This window comes from Acanthopagrus latus, chromosome 19 (genome assembly GCF_904848185.1).
Source record: "Acanthopagrus latus isolate v.2019 chromosome 19, fAcaLat1.1, whole genome shotgun sequence".
In the NCBI taxonomy this organism is placed as follows: domain Eukaryota; kingdom Metazoa; phylum Chordata; class Actinopteri; order Spariformes; family Sparidae; genus Acanthopagrus; species Acanthopagrus latus.
Window position 1 is genome coordinate 15,760,553 of NC_051057.1, and position 21,658 is coordinate 15,782,210.

At 42.5% G+C, this 21,658-nt stretch overlaps 1 long non-coding RNA gene across 3 annotated transcripts; it reads right to left on the bottom strand.

Moving 5' to 3' along the window:
* Positions 1-1,649: 1,649 nt before the first annotated feature.
* LOC119008249 lies at positions 1,650-21,452 on the bottom strand. Of its 3 annotated transcripts, none has more exons than XR_005071367.1 (4): positions 20,900-21,452; positions 16,005-16,282; positions 14,297-14,419; positions 1,650-2,299 (listed from the first exon to the last, which is right to left on the bottom strand). It is a non-coding gene; the product is annotated as an uncharacterized LOC119008249 (long non-coding RNA). The 3 variants fall into 3 exon arrangements; XR_005071365.1 differs by lacking the exon at positions 20,900-21,452 and adding an exon at positions 20,801-20,893 and having other exon boundaries at positions 1,653-2,299; XR_005071366.1 differs by lacking the exons at positions 1,650-2,299; positions 20,900-21,452 and adding an exon at positions 20,801-20,893 and having other exon boundaries at positions 14,296-14,419.
* Between the last annotated feature and the right edge of the window lie 206 nt (positions 21,453-21,658).

Below are 21,658 nucleotides of genomic sequence, written 5' to 3' on the forward strand. Positions count from 1 at the left end.
ATATTCAAACCCAAGATTTTACTGTATGTGTTTTTATGTTTTTATGTATAATGTTTGCCGAATTAATAAAAAAGCTCAAATAAATAAGAATTTGTAGTAGACAGTGTTTCACAAAGTTTAATATGTTTCTTCTAACTTGACAAATCTAAAATTGTGCGTTTTTTAAAGGGAATCTGGGGACTTTCTCCACAGACGTCAAAGCAGTTGTTTATATTGGTGTCTGCTGACTGTATTTGTAAAATTTGACATATTTACTGTTAATAAAATGTTGACTTCTCTCAGAGATTTTGCGTAAATGTTCAACATGTTGGTAGGTAAAACATGAAAACAGCCAGGCTCGGTAGAGCTGTGCCACAACAAACTGACGCTTTCAGAAAGTAAAAACAGAAACATCGACTGTATCGCTTTTAATGCTGAATATAGAAGGAGGCATAGATGAATACGAATTTCAGTTAGGTGTTTGGCAAATTTGTTTTATGTTTCTCTAAACTTAAAGGTCCTAATGGTAAGAAAAGCTTAATTTAGATTCTTATTTCCAACCTTTCAAATAGTGACAGTTTGGGACGGTTGGTTGTGACAGTCGCCACACCAAAGCAATGAGAATCAAAATGAGACTCACAAGTAAACTTTTCCTTCGAATGAGACTTTTAGACATGAAAATCAGATCATGTATAATCCATTCTGCTTGTGTTTTTAAGCCTCTTCTTTAAGTTTATCGCAGGATATCAGTGGAGTGGGCAGCCCCCTCAATGTGGCTCAGGACCACTAAAAGAAAGTGGTCACGTGTGGCCAGGACCACCTCCAAATGTGGTGTATGTTGGTGTCTGTAAATGTTATTTGTTTTGCATGCTCACCTGTGTACTGTCACATTTCTACATGTTCATCTCACCTGCTGTGCACTGAATCTTTGTCCTTACAATTACTGTAATTTGAATGAATGAATTGGAGGCTGACTAATCGGGCATGCCTCTAATTATAACCAAACTGTGCAGTTGCTTCCAAGAAACTTGTTGTCAGTTGGAACCTACAGACGCAAAGTAATAAAAAGTTTTTGGATTTAATCGTTCAGTTTATAAGAAGCTATAAATATCACAGAATTTGGGGATACGTGCGCTCATTGCTAAACACTGCACAGTGAAGAGCTGCTGTTGGTTCAAAAATAAAAATGTATTACTGTGATTAGTTGCGTGCTGTTGCAGTCCTACTGTAGATCAATAATTGTCAACTTCGACAAAAAAACGGATCTCCATACTTGGATGTTTTATTTGTAATATTAAAGGTGCACTACGTTGTTTTGGAGAAGACATTTTAAGCAGAAGGGAAAGATTTTCATTGACTGGTTCGTTTATGCCTAAACAAACTGAATAAACAAACTAACCTTAAAGGACGACACAATTTCATTTACTTTGTTTATATTTGGCGGACCCTGCAACCTTTCTAGCTTCAGTGTTTTCCCCTGAGAACACCTTCTTTACTCAGTTATGGGAAAAAAACCCAAATATTTCTGAGTTCGTATAATTGCCTCATTAAGTTGAGTTTGAATTTCTTCCCCAAAACAAGACGGTGCCCATTTAATATATGTTTTGCACTGGTTGTCGGAATTAAAACAGCAACCTGGGCAAAGTAAACAGCCGGTGTGTGTGTTGGTTCCATAATGAGGTGCATTAACAGACTGGCTGGAGGCAGTCTGCAGGATATCTGGCCCGGAAAAACTTCACCTCGTGGCTCTGTGACCTGCTTATCACCTGGAAGAGCACCAACGAGCACCCCTCCGCTCATTTATACCTCACACCTGCTGCAAACCACAAACAACTACACACTAATTTGTCCTCTATCTGTTAACCAGTTCAGTCTGGTGCACCAGAACCGGTGGCCTAGTTTTTTTTTTTTTTTTTCTTTTTCTTTTTTCCTTTTCTTTTTTTAAACCAAAAGAGCCAAACAAAGCCAGAGGAAGGGTTTTTTTTTGGTAAATAGCGGTAGCCCTTGGAAGCCGGTGGCGCTCTCCTCTTCTGGTGTTGTTGCTAGGAGACGGTGGGTCTAAAATCTGGCTTCGGCGAGGTGCACCTGCTTCGCGGGGTCTGGCACATTGGGGTGTCTGCACATTCAACACATGGGAGGAAAGAAGTGATCCGAGCTGCATGATGAGTCTTGGGAGGGGGGGTAAGAGTTTTTTCGCCATCTTCGAGGACAGGTGTGGCGTGTGTGCAGGTGTTTTTGTTTTTTCTCCTCTCCAACGCGCTCTCCTGAAACTGCAGTGACCGTCCTTCCTGCCATCTTTCTTTCTTTTTTTTTTTTTTTCCTGCAAGTGAGCGAGAGAACGCAGCGTGAGCCCAAAAGTCAATAAAGGACAAAAGGATTTAAATTCACGCGGCTTAAGTGATTTTGAATGCGGAGTGTAGAGCATCCCCTCTGAAGGCAGTCGCGCCCAGTTAACGGCTTGGTCCGCAGAGATGGAAAAGATGCTACTTTTGTGAGAGAAATGGGTCAGTTGCATTATGTTTCTTAACGTGGGATGTGAGACAGGGGTGATAAAAGCAGCAAACGTGTGATTGTATGACCAGAGAGGGTTGTCTTTAGGGTAAATCCACAGTTGCTGTACTGTTGACCAGTCAGCTGGGGCCGGACAGCTGCCTGCTGTGACCCCGGGAGCGCCGAGAGGAGCTCTACTGTACGTGAAACCATGTGGAAAATAAATGATAACAGCCTGCATAACTTTTCGAGCTTCACACCTTTGTATTTTGAGCGTCAAAAAAAGAAAAAAAAAAAAAGACCTTGTTAGGAGAGGAAGTGAAGAAAGAAAGTGAAACAAAGCTTTTCTCTCACGTGAGGATGAAAATAGCACTTGAATCTGACTTTTCCTGGCGTCTCATTGGCTCCTCTGTGCTGCTATGTGTGTCAGCCTCCATCTGTGTGTGTGTGTGTGTGTGTGGCTGCTGGCCTCCACTGTACTGTGCATGTGTCAGACTGGAGTGCCTCCAGCTCCAGTCTGGAAGATGATCAGCTGGGGCGCGACAGGGTCCACCGGGGAACCAAAGCCAACATCCAATAAACACGTCCGTATACGCGCGCTGACCCGCTGAGCGGCGGAGTGTTAATTGTGCTGTGGGTCATTAGGCTGAACACAGGCATATTTCAGACCTGGCCTCTTTGCAGGATTTGACCTTCTGCTGGGCACCCTGGGTAATCGTGGATGTGGGTGCCAGCGCCAAACTGACTGGTGCGAGCCGCCAAGCCAGAATTATCACTTTCTTCATAAATAGTGATGAGGGGAGCTGACCTAGTGGCCGTGTTAGTGGATATATACCGAACACGTTTCTATAAATTGGGTTTCTGCTTCTCGCACATCAAAATCATTTCAGGGTTTTGCGCTACTGTGTTTTTCTATTTGTCAAGTTTCTTTTGTTTATCACGTCCACATAGACAGTCTATTCTCTCCTTATTTCAAAAGCATCATCCTGAACAATCGAAGCAAACTCTAACCAGCAGCTTTGACCAAAATGACTCAGTCAGTGCAATCATACTCACCACTGTCTTTGAAAAGCTTTGCCAACTGGATGCACACTTTCGAAAAATACCTTATTTGTCAGTGGTCAAAAATGGAAGACAAGTGGAGATGAGAAACATAAAACAGGTGTGTTCAGAGGTCTGGTATTAGCAATCCCTAAAAAACAGCTCTTCAGGAACAACCTCACCAAAAAAAAAATAAATAAAAAAATACCAGAATGTAATCCTCCTCTTACGTGGAGTAAAAATGTTTCAACCCAAATTGGTCTTAGTGTGTCTGAACAGTTTGTGCCTTCTGGAGTTGGCAGCCTCACTTTTGTAGAAACTACTTCACCTAAAAAACCACAGCTGAAACACATTTTACGGGAATATTTCAGCACCTTTCTGACAACTCGCCTCACCGCAGCACAAAAAAAAAAAACTGATCTGGTTCTGTATATCCGTGTCAGCCATCAGCCAGTGTTAGTTTAAAATCTCAGTTCAGTCTGTTCAGTCTGCATCTTGTTTTGTAAAAACTGCCCGTAAATACCATCCAATGAATCCTTCTCTGATATGATCGGTGTTGGAAGGAAAAGTCATGGACTGAACATGTGAAAGACAAAAACATTTTCCTCAAGAAATGGCATTAAAGTATTGAAAGATTAGAGAGCTACATGCAGAAAAAAGTCCCTTGTGACTGTTACCCTGTTACAGATGATATTATTAGCGTATTTCTTATCACGTATTACTTATTAAATCCACAAGTTCACTCAAGGTAACGGTGCGTTTCAGTTGGTCGCCACTTCCAGGAGAGTTAGAGCTAGATTTCTATCAGCGATGGTGGTTGTTGTCACCAGACACACCGGTTCTCTCTGTTCTTTACCTCCTCTCCACCCTGTAACGTTACGTACATGAAGTGAAGGCATATTTCGTCTCCGTGTCCAGTTGACAGTCAACATGACAGAACATAAACACCTGACAGTGGAGGTCAGCTCCACCCACCATCACTGCTTGCAGTCAGGTCCACTATTTAAACTTAAAAGTTCAAACTAATCTCTGAACTCTCCTCCTGTCAGTAAACTGCTTTGCATACATGCAGAAAAGGATGTGACTCCAGGTGTTTATTCCTCCAGAAGGTTATTGATCTGCACCGTCTCCCCCCTCCACCTGGCCCTCACCACACAACACTTGACAAATGTCTTTTGTACTGTTCTGCTAAAAGGAGCAGAAATTACATATTGTGTTATGTAAGAAACACGATTTTACTGTTGCTGTTGGTTCAGGTGTATAGTTTTATGTATAGGACTGAAACTAATATTTTTTGTCATTGTGGATCAATCTGCTGCTTATTTTCTCTATGAATTGATTGTTAAAATGATTTATCCTGTGTAGACTTGTGAGAATAATGAATAGAAAAACTATAACTTATTGAAATAATTAAAAGGAAAAGCAGCGAATCTTGACTTTTGTGAAGCTGGAACCATAAAACCATGTTTTACATGAAAAATTATATAAGTGATTATCAAAGTAGATGGCAATTAATTTCACTATCAGGTGACTAATTGAAATTTCAGCTGTATTTGATGACTGCTGGGTAGTTTAATCTATGAAAGAATGATCGTTTATAAGCGCTTCCTTTGTCTTATGTGTAAAAAATAGTAACTAGTGATATCAAATAAATGGAGTGGCTACAAAAGTCGAGCATCTCCCTCTGATAGAAGCAGACAAAGGTGTGAAAAGGGAAGACAGACAGTAAGTACACATTTACTATTTGCTTGTACTGGTTGTTCTCATTTCTCACAACATTTTGTTTGTGCTTGTGGATCGTTTGATTTTTGGTTTTCAATTAAAAAACGAGGATTAAACGCTCTCTCCTCTGTCGTACTGAAGCTCTTCTTGTGTTCAGAGGATTCAGCAGCAGGAGCGCAAACACACACAAACTGTAACCCGATCTGTCCCGACACATTTCTCGTGCGGGCCAGAAAATCTTGACGGGGAAGCAGGAGTGTTCCCCGTTTTTTAAAAAAAATCTCGGATCGGGGGGCTCAAAAAGGAGGAGAAAAAGGTCAATTTGCCGAACCTTTTACCTCTCAGAGAACCCACCTCTGGAAGCCATCTCTGTGATTTATGAGCCCACTCAGGTCAATGGGCAGATCCATTTAAGATGCTCAGCGAGGCAGATGGGGAGAGAGTACAGTAAGTCTTCAGGGAGGGCAGGAATCATCCGCTCTGCTCGTTTGATGTGTCTGTCTGGGCCGCGGCGGATGATACTTAAGGTGGTTGGATGGGTGGTGGTGCCCCGCCGGCCATCTATTTTTCCACTTTTTGGGAACAACAACCCGCTGTTTGAGTCTCTTTCTTTGTTAATGTTTATTTGCTCAGTGGGGCTAAAGGGGTTCAAGGGAAAAGCAAAGTAAGAGACAGATAGGAGCCTGGAGCCTCAGACCTATTTCATACAATATCTCCTCTCCAGGGCTTCGTCGTTAATGGTCTGCTGGTGGTGGTGACTGAGCGCAAGGAGGGGTGACAAAGATGGATTATCCTGTTTATTGCAGTGATAACTGACACTGATAATCTTTCCATTCACAATTACGTGTTTTCATTCGCATATAATTTCATGTCACAATTTCCTGTATCCTCCTACCGTGACACCCCCCCGGATGACTATCCAGTGTTAAAAAAAACAACAAAAAACTCATGAGCAGAAAGAGAAGCACAGTTTTCCTCTCATGCGTTCACATCCTCATATCAAAAAAAACTGAATAGGCCAATTGTCAGCGACTCCCAAATCCGTTTAGTACAGTAAATCACGTTCCCAAGGCAAGACGACTGTTGCAGTGTACCAGCAACAGGCAAACTGGACCTTTGTTGTACGGCTGCAGTTCGGTTTAGTTCAGGCACTAAAACTACGTTAGTGTAGGTAACTCACCGCTGGCTTCTGTTTTCACACAAACAACACTATCCTGACTGACAGCTTGTTCCCACATATATCCAAAATCCATTGTGCCCGTAAAAGCCTAAAAAGAGTCAATGGTGAGACACTTTTTCAGGGTGATGATGATGATCATCTAGCTAGCAGTAACAATTCCTGATGGGTTCATATACCACACAGCTGGACAGTGGAGATTGTTCAGAAGCTCCATGTTAATGTTCTTGAGTCCAGGAATGGCTGCTGTACCAAGCAGCTCCCTCTTCAGATGAACCATCGCCTCACCTAACCACTGGCTATGCTGAGAAGGAGGCCACAGTAGTTAGCTAACACCGACCCCAGGCTCCAGAGATTCAGATCACTACGTGCCACAACCAAGAACTGCCAGACTTAGTTCTGGGTCTGTGACCTTGTTAAAAATATACGAAAAGCTCATCCAAGAGCTGGTTTGACTCTGCCACAAAGAAAACAAAGGTTGCTTGGGTGCATTTGTTCTGCTGACAGATCAGATCAAATTCCAGTTCCACTTTTAGAAATAGGAACTGTGTCTAACAAATATGGAAGTTGCACGGCTCATATTAATGAGTAACTTGCAGATCACATCAGAGATCTTCTCGCTAAAACTGCCCCTCCTGGTAATAATGCTGAAGAAGAGTGGAAAATATTGTCAGCTTCCAATAAAAACCTTGTTCTCCGTCCTCCACCACTTGGTAAAAAGTTCGACAAACAAAGTAAAATCACAATCTGGGTAAAACATAATGAAAATTGTATCCTTGAATGAGCCCCTCTCTGGACCACATCTGTGGCTGTGTCCGACATTGAATGTTTAAATAATGGGCTATTACCGACTGGCATGCAGAAGTCCAAAATGGCTCCCACTTTTTCAAGGAGCCTTTTAAAAAGAACATTTTCTGCAGCTCTCAGGCTGAGCACAGACTGAAGGCTTGTGTCCACATAATGTTTTTCTCCAGCACCGTCTGAGTTGTTTGTACTTTCGTATGTTCCTGTCAATGAGGACGGAGCGTACACAGCACGCTCTCTTTCCAGAGCTCTTTTTTCATGCGGCTGCTCTGAGTGCTTCATGATCTCAACCTCTCAGAGAGCCGATGAGGTCGTCACTGTTGCTCTTCTTCATGCAACCATACATATATTAGATCGGTCGGGACTTGTGGTCCGTCACCATGGTAGCCAAGAAAAAAAGCTTGTCTCTGCCGTGTTTTCCGATCCTGAGACAGAAGACAGAAAAGTCCATTTGTGGGGGCAGATCGTCCGGACACTGACTTCTGCTGATGAGAGTTTTTATCAACCTACATATTGTGGCTTGTTATAAACCGTGTATTCGACCCTCTGTTACAAGAGTGTTAACTAATTTAATCAAAACCAACATGCAGGTTTTTTTTTTCTCTTCAACACAGCACTCCATTACTTGCCAACCCTTCTGATTTTCCCTGAAGACTCCAATTTTTCATTTGCCATTTTTCAGGTTTCTTCTTGGGGTCACAATTCTCCTGTCTTTCCTCTGATTTGAGACAATTTTTTTCACACATTTTCCCGCTTTTAGTAATCATAACCTGTTTCTGGCACAGTTCAATGTGTAGTCTGCTGTTCTGTTGCACCTCTTCAGTGAGAGAAATACACAGAGGAATATTTGAACACATTTCAGACGCCCTGGAGAAGAATTCACATTTCATTTGTAAAGTTTTGAAGGAAAAAGGCTGTAAAATCTGCCACGTCTGATTTTCGGACAATCAGGGACTGTGTCAAAACACAGGGTGGTGACACGTAAAAAGTGACAAGTGATAAATACGACTTTATGCTGCAGTTCACACTTTCATTCTTTAAATTAGACCAGAATACAGGAAACAAAAACACAATATCTGGGGGGGTGTTTAGGACCCCCAGAGCCCTGCTTTGGTTTCAAAATCCTCCCTATCTTTGAGGTCTCAAGGTTGACAAGTGCGCCTCCAAGGGCACCGTCAACGCTTTTCCGCTAGAAGGAAACGTAATGTGGACACTAAGGAGGCCCTAAGGATCATACATGAGCAGAGCCATGATGATGTTTATCCTCTCCACGCCTCTCTCATCATCGGCCACTGAAATCCTGCGATGCTATCTAGTCAGACATTTACAGACCAGAACATGAAATAAAAAAAAAACTGATGAACTTTAACATCCACAATCTCACAATCACTACAGAGACACGGTTTAAATGTTATCGCGTCCTGTATTAAATAATATCAGGAGGATAACTGGTTTAACGATGGTGGCTTCAGGGGGTTTAAGGTGGTGAAATTCAGCAGAAATTCCACTTGACATTTTCATTCATGGTTCGAACCTCTGGGGTGATACTCTGTAAATGACAGATCAGCAGCGTCAAAAGACAGCGCCCCGTGTCTCTTTGTTGTCTGAGAGACGCCGAGGAGACTCGTTGTTGAGTACCACTCCCACATCCTCTTCTCCCACTGTGGCACGAGCCTTTTAACCTCAGCGTCTTCCACACTAAACAGTATTTCCATCAGACGGCGCAGTGTGCCCTGGTGGTTTGCATTGATGTCGCAATCAATCTCCTTCTGCCAGCCAACAGGGACCTTTCAGAGGAAATCAAACAGCGAGCAGCTACCTTGACTCACCATCGTGCTGAGCGTGAACATCACATTTGGTATTCACAAATTTGAGACGTTTGTTTTATCCTGCAGGAGAACCATGTGGGACATGAAGAAAACAGAGAGCAGCATAAAGCTTAGAATACTGCAAATACAGATTGTTCAGCTCGTTTGAAATGATCGATGGCGTTAATTCACGTTTCCAGAACATTTCCTGATATTTTCTGCTTTGAGGTTTGGGAAACGGCTCCTAAACATGTGGTTAGATAAACATATCGTGGTTGAGCTGAAATCAGAGGTGAAATCAGATCAGAGATACGAGGACGGAATTTTGTTATGCTGCATATTTTACAGACAATACAGTTGTTCAAGGTGCTTTACAAAGTGCATACAAGATGTAAAATATCATTTAGCTGAGAACAAAATAATTTCATGAGAGATCAAGGAGGGAGTAGCAAAACCAAAGTGGAGACAGAGTCAGTGTTGAGCATCGACATTCAATCTTGTCCTTTGGAACATGAGTATCTGTGATAAACTAATGTAAAATCAGGGCTCATTTAAAAGCTTTTACCTTTTAGTTTTTGACCAAACACCTCAGCTCTCCTCAGCAAATTGAAACTTAACCTCCAATAATTGTGGAAATCTCCTTATTTTATGTCTAATATCATCTCAATCAAAACAAAAACACTTTTTCTGAGCGCTGGGTGAAGAGCCAGACCTTCTGGAGAAATTGGACACTTACCACCCAAACATTCACACTCTCTGTGTGTGTGTGTGCCTTTGCCCACTTGCTAAGCAGCTAATATACAGTAAAGTACTCTGACTGTTTGGGTCACATAACCACTAATAATCCAACTGTACGACTCGTGCTGGTAACTCAAGATTAAGAGTTCTTTTTAGACACCTTTAAACAACATCTGTTTGCGTAACATCTGTGAATGCCAGCTATTGTATGGTTGTGGAAAAATTGTGGATATGGCAAATAAATGAAGATTAAGGCACGGTTGTGGTTAAAAGATCCTGATGATAATAACTCAAAGGTTAATTTTGAATCCGTGAACAGCTCCTGCATGAATCTGATCCGACAACCTTTGTATCTAAACCCAGACTTTCTGCCTTTGCACTTAATTGTCCAAAACAGATGCAGTTTCAAGTCATACTGGGCTGGATAACAAGTGGTTGACTCCTGTCTTTGTTTGAACGTGGTCTTTGTTGTTGGGTTTGAAAAGCTCCTCCTTGATCTTTTAAGGCCCGTCCACTGACTCTTGGACAGTGGATGACCTTTGACCCGTAACAATTTGATGCTCCGCTGTGGCTCCGGTCTGACGTTCTCAGACAGCTGATGTTGTCCGCTTCCAACTGTCTTTAATTTTAAAGTTTCTTTGCGTTATTACTATTTAAACTTCATTTTCATTTTTTCTCAATTTATCTGTTCTCATTCATTAAGAATTCAAAGATTTGTTCCTGAAACATTTTGCCTGGTTAAATAAAAGTTGAAGAAAACAGTCACTCTTCGGTAGGATCACAAACACGTTTGCCTCATCCTCACGTTTCCAGCAAAGAAGAATATTCCTGATTACGGTGGTCTATAAGGAGAACGTCTCAGGTTGCTGCTCTCTAGCAGGGCGTGTTATGGTTGCACATTCCCCTTCAGAGGTTCGGGCTCGGTGCCACAGAGGAGGACGGACTCTGGGTTCATGTGTCACCCGCTTCTCATCCCCTCACCTGCCAACCGGCTCCTCATTCCTCAGCTTCCAAAGAGGTCAGTCCCTGGATCCAGTGGAGGTTTGACTTCACACAGTCAATAAGAGAGGAATGTACGGCGTACTGTGTCCTGCAGGTTTGTATCTGGGTCATGACCTTTGTCTGATATTATGGTGTCTTCCACAGTGAGGAGAGAGCAATCTTGACTTTTCCACTGGCTGAAGTGTCATTTAGAGGAGCGGGAGAGAAGGACTGTCGTGTTGGCTGGGTGTAAAGTCCTGGTTTTCAAAGGGGAAATGTATTTTACGTCGTTAGGATAACTGGAGTCTCTGGTGAATGCTGAGTTTAGTGATGGACCCAAAACTTTATACAGACACCATTAAAAAACAACCGTTGCTGTTGGAAATCTATTTGACGTAACTCAGACAAAAGGGTTCACGGACAAGTTAATGATTTCAATTTTGCTCATGTTATGTTAAGTCACATTCTCCTCACATTCTGAGCCTGTTCTGGAGGTTTGAAAACAAAAGTTTGCCATCCAAACGTAAATCTGCAAAAGAAAAGGTGAATTGATGTGCATTTCCATTCGTTGGTGGTGCTGATTCTCCAGTTGCGTGTGATTAAACCACTGCAGAGGAAGTCGGTGAAATGAATTGACAAATTATCTCAAATGGTGAAAAACATGATGCAGATCAAATGATATCCACACCGATTGGATGTTTTCAACTGCGGCCATTTTCCATCTCTCACTTGGATCGGAAACTTGAGCAACAAATGTCAAATGCTTTATATTTACATTGTTATTTATTTGCTTATTTGTTTACATTAAACTTCGTCGCCCTCTGTTTTTATTGATTTACATTTACATTTCTACCTCAGCTGATTGTTTATCTCTATCATTGTTTTCGTTCTCAACATTCGCTAGTTCAAAATGTGCATAACAACACATATAAATGCACTTAAGACAAATTAATGTGAAGCCGACAAATGACTGTAAGCAGCCTGTAGTAAAAAAGTAAAACACGTATACATGTAGACTTTCTTGAAACTGTACATAACAAGTTAAAGTTAAACACCCGCTACTAAGGAAAGAAATAAAAATGTTAATGAGTGTTGTTCTATATGGCTTCATTGACTATAGCTATTAGCGTGCTAATTAAAAAAAAAAGCTAATTAAGCAAATCAGCCAACGTTAAGGCATTAATGTTCGCCTCTTTATAAATACACGGTGAGTTTACATCGAGACAGTGCTGGCTGTCTGAGCGCTGAAACGATCAGATGCATCAGAGTGGAAATGATCGAGCTCTCTTGTCAATAACACCACAGAAATCCTTTCAGATGAAGTCTAACATGTTTGCTTAGACCTGAAAACAATTACCGGGCTGCCAGAGGCGATGCTGCATCATCATGTCATTATGTATTCACTTAAAAGGCGTTCCTGCGGTGCACATGTTGTGTGGCAACATCCGAAATGTAGTTTTGACTTTTACCTGTTATCAAATTTCCTACTTTTTCCAGAGTGAGAAACAATCAGAGAGAATCGACTCAAACCTCCACCTCCCCCTTTAATGCTTCCCTTCGACTGGATGCACGAATATAGGGAAGCTACACTCTGAACTTAGTGGAAGTTGGCCAGATGTTTGGACCACCAGGGTAAAGACAAGCGACACCAGGAAGACTTTTATTACATAGGCCACTTATCCCAGCAGGAAATGAAGAGCTCCTATTATCAGCCTAATGCAGCGGAATGCTTGTTACAAGTTTCGACAGCATCTCTCCACATCATCGCTGCCTCGTGAGCCACTGTTATTCACTCTAATCAAACAGGAATCGAGTCTAAGTGAGTTATTTTCTGCTTTACTTGATTGATTAACTAATCCTGAGTGCAGAGATGGGTGTGACTCATTTTAACAAACATTGATTAAACTGATGGTTTTCAATTCTTCAGCCCATTAACTAAAGACTAAATGAACTGCCTGCACTACACATTAACATGAACATAAGAGCTTAATTTGATCCCAGGAGGTTGTTAGTTTACAATCATGACAGACTTGAAATAGTTTTGAAGGCCATTTTGCCAGTCTGAACAGTAAGTTATCACTGCATGGGACCACAATGTGTGTCCAGTAATGAATATCAGTTAACCCAGCTCAGGTTCTTGTCCGTTTGGGAAAACAGGAGCAAAAATCTGAGGTAGAGAGGGTCGTCTAGTAATCGGAGGGTCACTGGTTTGATTCCCGGCTCCCAAGGGCAGCACTGGGCTCACTAGGTAGAGCAGCAGCACGGCCATCGCGGCTCAGGAAATAATTAGTCTGACTCTCAGGTAGCAGTCGCAGTAATACAATCTTGGCCCAGGAGCTTGAGTGAGTTTCGAGTAACCGGAAGGCAGCAGGAGTAGTAGTAGCACAAACTATATCAGCTGTAGCAGCAGCAGTAGGCTGTTGTGCATCAGGAAGTAGAGTGCGTCATCACGTAATGGATTCCCAGGTAGCAGCTGTGGGTCATGCAGTAGCAGATATAGTACAATCATTGTGGCTCAGAGGGTAGAGTGAATCATCCAGTAACCAGATAGGAAACTAAGCAGATGACTTAATCATGAAGGAAAAACTAAAACATGTCCAATCTCAGTTGAATTACCAAGCGAAATGTTTTACATCTGACAAAATATGCACCATAAATCAAATCTATCGATCTGTCTATCTTAAATATAACCATTTAATGTAAAACAGGCCCCAAACCATGTTCCTTTAAGGAGTCTGGAAGGTAAATTCATAGAAACTGTGCATTGGTCTGCTTTCCTGCTGCCAGTCTGGGAACAAGATGGCAACATGAATTTACAGCCATCTGTGAATCCGGCCCCGTACCACCAGCCACATGTAGACATCTCAGGGCTCCTCTGATAATAGGAGTTAATAAGCACAACAACCTAATTACACTTCATAATGGAGATGACTAGCATGTCTCAATAACACAGAGGGGGGTCTTCAATGAACAATGGGGTCCATCGCTGGCGGGGTGGAGACCTCCTGACTGTGACCCTGACACATTCACCCACATCAAATAACTGCAGACAAACACCCGGCCGTTGCTATACAGAGGGAAGCTTTTAGCGTGTTTTTATAAAAAAAACCATCGAGAGGCCAGCCCCGGTGATGGTTTGTCTTTATCGACTCGGGGGGAAAAGACTGGAGGCCACAGACTAGTTTTTTCTTTTTTTTTTTCTTTCATAAAGCAGGCAGAGGTCAAACAAAAGGTCTGCACACTGTACTGATTGCTCCCAGGAAATCTAATTTAACAGAGCGAAGTTCTGATCTGACAGAGATCTTTGTCAAGCACTGTCGAGTAAGCACCACGGAGCAGTACAAGTAATGTATAGAGACATAAACACCCATCACTCACACGGGTCAGTCCATCAACAAAGCACTGCTGAATAACTTATCCTCCAAGTGAGGATAAAGAATACTAATATTTACACTGAAGAAGACAGAAAAAATATAGATACAGATAAGAACAATATTTCTGAAACATTTAGTGGAAGCACAGATTTACGTGTGGTTTGTTTAGTGGGGTTCAGTACCTGGCTGTCCACGATGGCAGACGTTTACTGCTCAGGTGACCATGTTGGAACGTAGCTCGCAGCTACTCAGGCTCTTCTGTACAGCTCCTCAAAGGAAGAATTGTTCTGTTTTTGGCAAATAAACTGGGGGAAAAAAAGGGACACAAGAGGAGATGATTTGTCCGTAAGGTCAAACCAGGGGTCAGGCAGATGTTTGTACAGCGGTACACGTTCAGCCAGTTCTCACACTATACTCCCTTTTATAAACCAGACCATTTGCACGAAGCATGTGTGAATTTACACAGAGGAAGTTTCATAATGTCACTTTTTCAGTCTTGGTAACATAAGTTAAAACTAAACCCATGTCAGAGCATCTGCTGTGGAGAATTCACACACTTGTAGGTAGAAAATAAGCGGCATACCATCAGCTAACGGTCCGCTAGAAACATCTTCCTCTGGTATGCTGGAGCAACAATGACTCCCGCACAAGTCAGTGATCCCAACCTGTTGTCGTGCACTCTGGCCACTCTGCCTTCAGGCCACTTTTAACAATGTGCCGTTTCATGTCAGGAACAAAAGAGCCAAACTAAATCCTCCTCATATGCTCAAGTTGTGGGAATTCCAGGCCCTTAACCTGGTCATTAAAGCTGTCTGCTAATGAAACTCAAGCCTCACCTTGACTGAAGGATAAGGAAAAAAAAAAAAAGCCACACGGGACGTGCTTGGGAGTCTTTGAGAGTCTGCATGTTCTTTTTTTATCTTGAATATTTCAGGATTGCATCCCTGGAGAACAATAAGGACAGACAAACGTCTGTGCATCTGTAAGTCATGTGTTCTCGTGCGCATTTCTTCCCCCTGCAGCTATTTTACGTTTGGTGTATCTGGCCTTGTCGCTGCTTTTCTCTCAGCTACTGTGTGTGTACAGAAAACGTCCTAACTAGCTGATTTATTGGGCTACACATGCATCATACAAACCCAAACCGCATGTGAGCTAACCCCCTTTTCTACCTCGGGGCGACTCTCTTCCGGCCTCCCATGCCCCTTATAGAAATATGCAGAGGGGTTGTGGGGTCAGCAAATTCATTGCAGTGAAGGTGCTACAAGCGAGAGCGACTCGTTTGATCTCAGTATGGCGCTTGTCTCCAATAAATTAACCGGCAATCGGGGCTATTTAGTTTGGTTGGGGGCCATTTGTGCAGGCATCATTAACTGGCCAAATTCAGGTATTTATGGGAAAACGTGTGCTTTGTCCTCATTGAAGCTCTTTGTAGAGGGTAAATGTGCGGTGCAGGGGTCCTGCTTCAAATTGCTGTGACTCAGTACCCGGATGATGAACTTTCAGGGGAAAAGTATAATTACTTTTTTAATGAACACATTGCAGAGGTGGTGTTTTTTCCACTTCAAAAGCCCCTTGTTTCTCATATAAATGAAAGGCACTTATTGCTAACAGAAGCCCGCGCACTGGCCTTGTCTCTATACATCAGTCACCCTACAGTCAATAAAGGCCTCAAGTTGAACTGTTATATCATCATTCAGTCCAGATGCCCAAAGAGATCAGAGTTTTTCATTAAAAACCAGCCTAATCCCCCATGGAAAACTGTTTTTATAGCGGAGTAAATTGCACCTTGCTGCTGCTCTATGCAAACACCCACCACAGACCCACCACTTCCCTGTCATACTTAAACCTGAGACGACGCTTCCTCTCCGCTTCGACACCCTCTTCACTTACTTCAGAGTTTCAGGACGGCGAGCCAGGCCGGCCCTTTTTTTTTTCTCTCCCTCTCTTTTCTGCCGTCAATGGATTTCACATGGCTTCCTCCGAGAGCTGCCGTGAAGTCATCCACCAACACTCCATCACAGGTGGTCGAAGCGTCTGTCTGTTCGCCCACGTCACGGCGGCCTCTCAGCCCCTCGGATGCTCGAGCAGAGGAGGTTTCCATGAGGAGGATGGCTCAGCTCTGAAGTATCATCATCTCGCCAGACTTCCTTCCATGGTTAACTGTGTGTCTGAACAAAGAATACAAGAAGACCCTGATGACATGTGTGGGCAGATTTATCTACTGCTTTAATTATTATTATTCCTCGAACCGTTCTTTTGCTAAATTAAGGCAAGAAGGTAGAAGGAAGATGACTAGCAATCCTCCCACTGTTCTACTAATAGATATTGTTCCTGATAGAAGAGAGCTACTGCTTTACGTTTACATTACTTTCAATCTTACAGTGATTTCAGCAGGTCTTTTTGCTTCTGTCCTTAGAATACAACCCATTTACGTAGAATGGCAGCATGAAGCAAAATGCAACCATACAGCATCATCATGACAGAATACACATTACTTCATGACACACAGCAAACATTTTCTGAGATATAGTTCATTAAGCGTAGCTAAAAAGCTAAGGCACACTAGCCTGCCTTGAACGTGCTAACGCCAGCAACTATCACAACTCGCCTCTTTGTTCTCAGGATTGTAAAGTGTTGTAAAGCGTATTTCTGTTGGCTAATGTGGACGACAGCATCACTGTGGTTCCTCTGACAATTTAGGATTTTTAGATTTGTGCAGAAGATAAACTCCAAACAAAAGTTTACAATGTTTACATGCTTTTTTTCAGCAAGTTAGATGAAATCACCAGAAGTAGCCACATGTTAGCAACTGCTCTTTTAAAGCTTCAAATGCAGATTACTTACTGACATATTTATGTGGTGGACCAAAATGGGAAAATATCTTGCTTCTGTCTTGTAACTTGTTTTAACTACAGACTTTTTTAAAAAGATGTTTAACGGGAAAAACCCATTGAATTCCAGACGAGGGAACCATAAAAGCTAAAAAAAAAAAAACATATTTTTTTAACAAAACAAACGTATTTTCAGATTTGAGGACTCCTTCTTGTTGCCCTCTTCTGAGGAGGGAAAAAGGTCTCCAATCAATTGCGCTTTGAATTGTCAGTTAGCGTTTTCTTTGTCTGGCGTGCTGCTGATGTAGCTTGGTTGCTAAGGGGGCAAAGGCAGTTTATTTAAAAGATGCAGTTGCTCCATTGACTCCTGTCTCATAACTTTCTGAAACCTCTGTGGAGCATTTTATCATCTATTCATATTTCATTTCGTTTTAAATGCTGGCGTGACTGATCCTTTATTATGATGATTCAGAGTAAGATGAAGCGTCAGATCAAATAACACATCAGTATGTCACTTGACCCAGTGAACCCTAAACAAGGACGCTCAATCATGAAAATGTGTTTTATGTGACCACAGTCTGCACAGTGAGCTACAGCCCCTCCAAACCTTGATGATCTATATAGTCCGGCTACTTGTTGTGCATACCGGGGTCATTCACAACTCGAGTCCTGTGGCCCCCGAGGGGATGTTTGTCTTTCAATCTGTCAAACTCCATATTTTCACAGCACCGGCTGCGTCTGCTTGTCCGTTTCCTCGTAACTGTCCCTCCCGCTCGACGGGACCATCTGATGTTGTGGCGACCGCACGAATGATTTACAGGCACGTGGAGAGACGCTGACTTAAACGGGACACCACACGGGCTGACACGTTTTTTTCGAGCAAGAATAGTGTGTGTGTCTGATGGCGTGTGTGAGAGTGAAGGGGGGATGTCACCTCTGATGAATGGACATGACATACATGCCCATAAGTACTCACACAACACTTGGATGCGTACGCTATATCTGAAACCAGGTGTAAGATGTCGGCACAAGCTTAGCCCTGTATATTTGTCACTGTGTGTGTGTGTGTGTGTGTGTGTGATATGTCCTGTAACATAAGCCAAGAGACCATCTCCAGATTCACCCTCTAAAAATGGGGAGAACTCAGCGACATTACATGTTCTTGGAAACAGGAGTTGCTGTGTAGTGTAGTTTTCTAAGTTGGGACACATCTGTCTGTGTTCACGTGCACACACACACACACACTACACTGCTGAGATTTATGAAACTGTTTTCTGGAATGTGGCTCAACGATTCCTTGCACAACTCACATTGCGAGTTAAAAAAGACACAAAAATGCCAGGGGGGCCGAAACTCAATTTGTGTTAAGTCTTAAACGGAGGTTAAGTAGAGTCAAAGATCTTTAAAGGGTAGGCAGTGCAGTACATGTGTGTCAGAGTGTGGAACATGAGAAAGCACCTCCATAACTACTAATTACATCAGTAAACATCCATTAATACGTTACAGTAAGTCTCATTAAAGTTGCCCTGAAACGGCTAGTCAAATCCATCTAATTGGCTTCAGCAAAGTTGTGTGCTTCCCGTAAAAACAGGCAGGAAATGTGTCTTACACCCAATCCCACACCCGGACCGCTGAGTCACCGACGCTCCGGCCGTAAGCTCCCAGTGAACACCGCCGGACAGCACGGCCTCCAAGAAGACGGAGGCCAATTTCACTGACGGGGAATACTGTACAGAGGTGGTCTCCTGGCAAACCATGGCTGAGTCAGCGTGGACTGCTCACCAAGCTAACAGCAGCTGACTACATTTAACAGCAGTTAAAAACACTTAGCATCAATGCTATCAGCATCTATCCACCAGGAAACTCCAAAGGTCACCTCAGTAGTGTAACTGGCCAACGTCGCCGTTCTCGTAGGGCACATACGGCTCCGGTCCGTCATTGAGAAGCTGATGGTTGTCAGCATGTTTGTTAGCAGTTACTTTAGTAACAAGTGAAGCTATTTCTTGCATCATGTGTCACTGGGATGGACAGTCAGTTGTGTGCAGACAAGACACTATCTTGATAAATAAGGGCAGCTGCACTTTCATAGCACTGGTGGTAATCGAATACGCCTCGAGCGACACTTAAAATAAAAAAACATGACATATGTGCATCATTCGTGGGGATGTTAGTTTCTAGAGGACAGATTTAGGCTCTGTAGGATCAGAAATATTTAGACTATATGTCTTTCCAATGCAGATTTCGGTCTTGAACTTCACACCAGGGGTTGGATCAGAGGCCATCGGGGTGAGGCGCTGGTGGTGGTGGGAGCGATGGTCACAGTATGTCCTGTCCTGGCCCCTCTCCTGCAGCGAGGGCTTGCTTGCTGACAGCGGAATGACATCACCAGGGGGGCCCTTTGTCCCCCTTTTTTGGGAGCGTTGAAATTTTGCACACAAAGGCTGCGCGGCGCTCCTATCTCCAGATCTGAGTGGACGCAGCACTTTTGAAAATCCCTAACAAGATTAAACCATAGCGCAATCAGCTGTCAGTTCGCACACACTAGCTGCTTCTCAGAACTCACATAGGATCTAAGCCCTGCTGTTTAAACTGAACACGCAAAGGGCTACAGACTATACTATAGCAGGTCGGATGGAAGAATGAGTAAGCAGCTACTATAGAAGCAATAGAAAGGAGGAAAAATGGTTTGATGTTTTCCGGATGGCCACTCTGAAACAGATTGTCATGCCTCAATTTTATGCCAGTTTGGCTCAAAAACAGCTCTGCCTTCAGTTATTTAAGATAAACTACCATGTCACATACTTGTTCATGTACAATTTCCTGTATATTTAAATCAAAGATGAATTAATCTACAATTATTACATTTGAATATGTGTTGTAGAGGTTGCTCAGGCACATTAAACACTAACACACCAACACTAGTCATATAAACCAGTGTTTCTAAAGCTTATTAAACTGTGTACCACCTCAGAAAATATTACATTATCCAACACGTCCATTTATATTGACGCTAAGTCATATCTCCTTAGTGGTTTGTGGTGTTTAAGAAGAGCTGGCTACGTTAACATTAACCCCTCACAATTTTTAAATTAGCTTATTTAATTCAAGATGTATTGCTGCTCGGTATGCTGCTCAGCATTGCTAACAATTAAGCAAGTTAGCTAGCTGGTGACGTAATGAGGAAATGCAGGGGCAGAAAAGAGATGAAGCCGTTCGGAATATCAACAACTTCCCCATGTTTATTACAGACTGAGAAAAAGCCTATAGACCACGTTTACTTCACTTTAAGGCAGCATTAATTATTCCCTGCTATTAGCAAGAGTTTAGCTGAATTAAACAAGGCCACTGCCTCATTCATGTGGATTGATCCACTAAATTAGTGAAATTGACATCAAAAACATATTCAAATTGTAGATTAAAATTCAATACATTTTAATTTGTTATCTAAAGCTTGTGTCACACACAGTTCCACTAGAGCCCACCGCTAACTGCTGCTCTAAGCTAGCTAACCTAGCTAGATGTCATGACTGAATTTAGCAACTGCCACATTTAGTTATTCAGCATGGAATAACAAATTGAATTGACATGTTGATTAATAAGAGACGATATCGCTGAGTTACAGTGAAGTAACTTTTGTGTTGTGTTTTTAACAAAAATTTGCTGGCTATCTGTGCTAGCTGGGGAGATAAGCCAGCTGTCACTCGAGGTAACACCCTCTCCTTCTTTAGCCATATGTGACATTTTTATATGCTGCTTGTTGAAGTGCACATATCTATGGTGTAATAGCTGTTTGGTAAATGTTAAAAACAGATGCTATGAAGTCAGTTTACTGTATTTTGATGTTACACAGCTCACCCTTCTTTTGGTCCAAAAAATCAAAAGCAATTCAAATGTCCATGTTCTCCTTTAGCTGTCTTGAAATGTTGTTTTTGTCCATGTTTGTGTTGGCTGTACCTTCTCACTGCCTGCAGGACCTGTTGGTGCATATCCATCCTGTTACATCACTGCGCCCTTGAGAGCTGCTGACTACAAGTAAATCAAGGCCGTACAAGTGAGTTCCTTCATCCTCTTTAATTTCAAAGAAATGTCTTTCCCGTGCCGGTACACTGAACCCTTGCGCTAATCTTCAGAAACAGATGAGAGGCTGTTGTTGCTGCTGTTATCCAGATGTGTACAGTATCATGAGGTTTTCTCAGAACAAGACATAACTCAGGAAAGAGAGGCACACGTGATGCGAGTAAATTCTGCTGTTCGTGCTCGACGTAACAGCATATGTCGGGATTTCATGACTCGTGTCGGACTGTTGCTAGGCCAGCCTCTCCCCTGGAATAACACACTGTCATTTTGTCAGGATGCAAACAGCTAGAAAGTGTGAGGCCGCCCCACCATGATGTGTCTCATCATGTGAATTTTTGATTTGACAGGCTTTGACTTCTTATAAGCCTCCTGTCAAGAGTCTGTGTGGCTCAAGCCTCCACAGAGCCAGGGATTCAGAGTACAATGCAAACTGTGAGCGCTTCACCCGGTTGCCATGACAACCCAGCATGAGTTTCATCACTAAGTTTGTTGGTACATGATGTCCAATACCTGGGTTGTAAAAGAGACTCTTGTCACCTTCAAGGGGCGCTATGTAGTTTTGGAGAGATAATTCAAATGCTTAATATTTACAATACTACTGAGGTAATAATACAAAGTCAGAAATAAATAAATTAT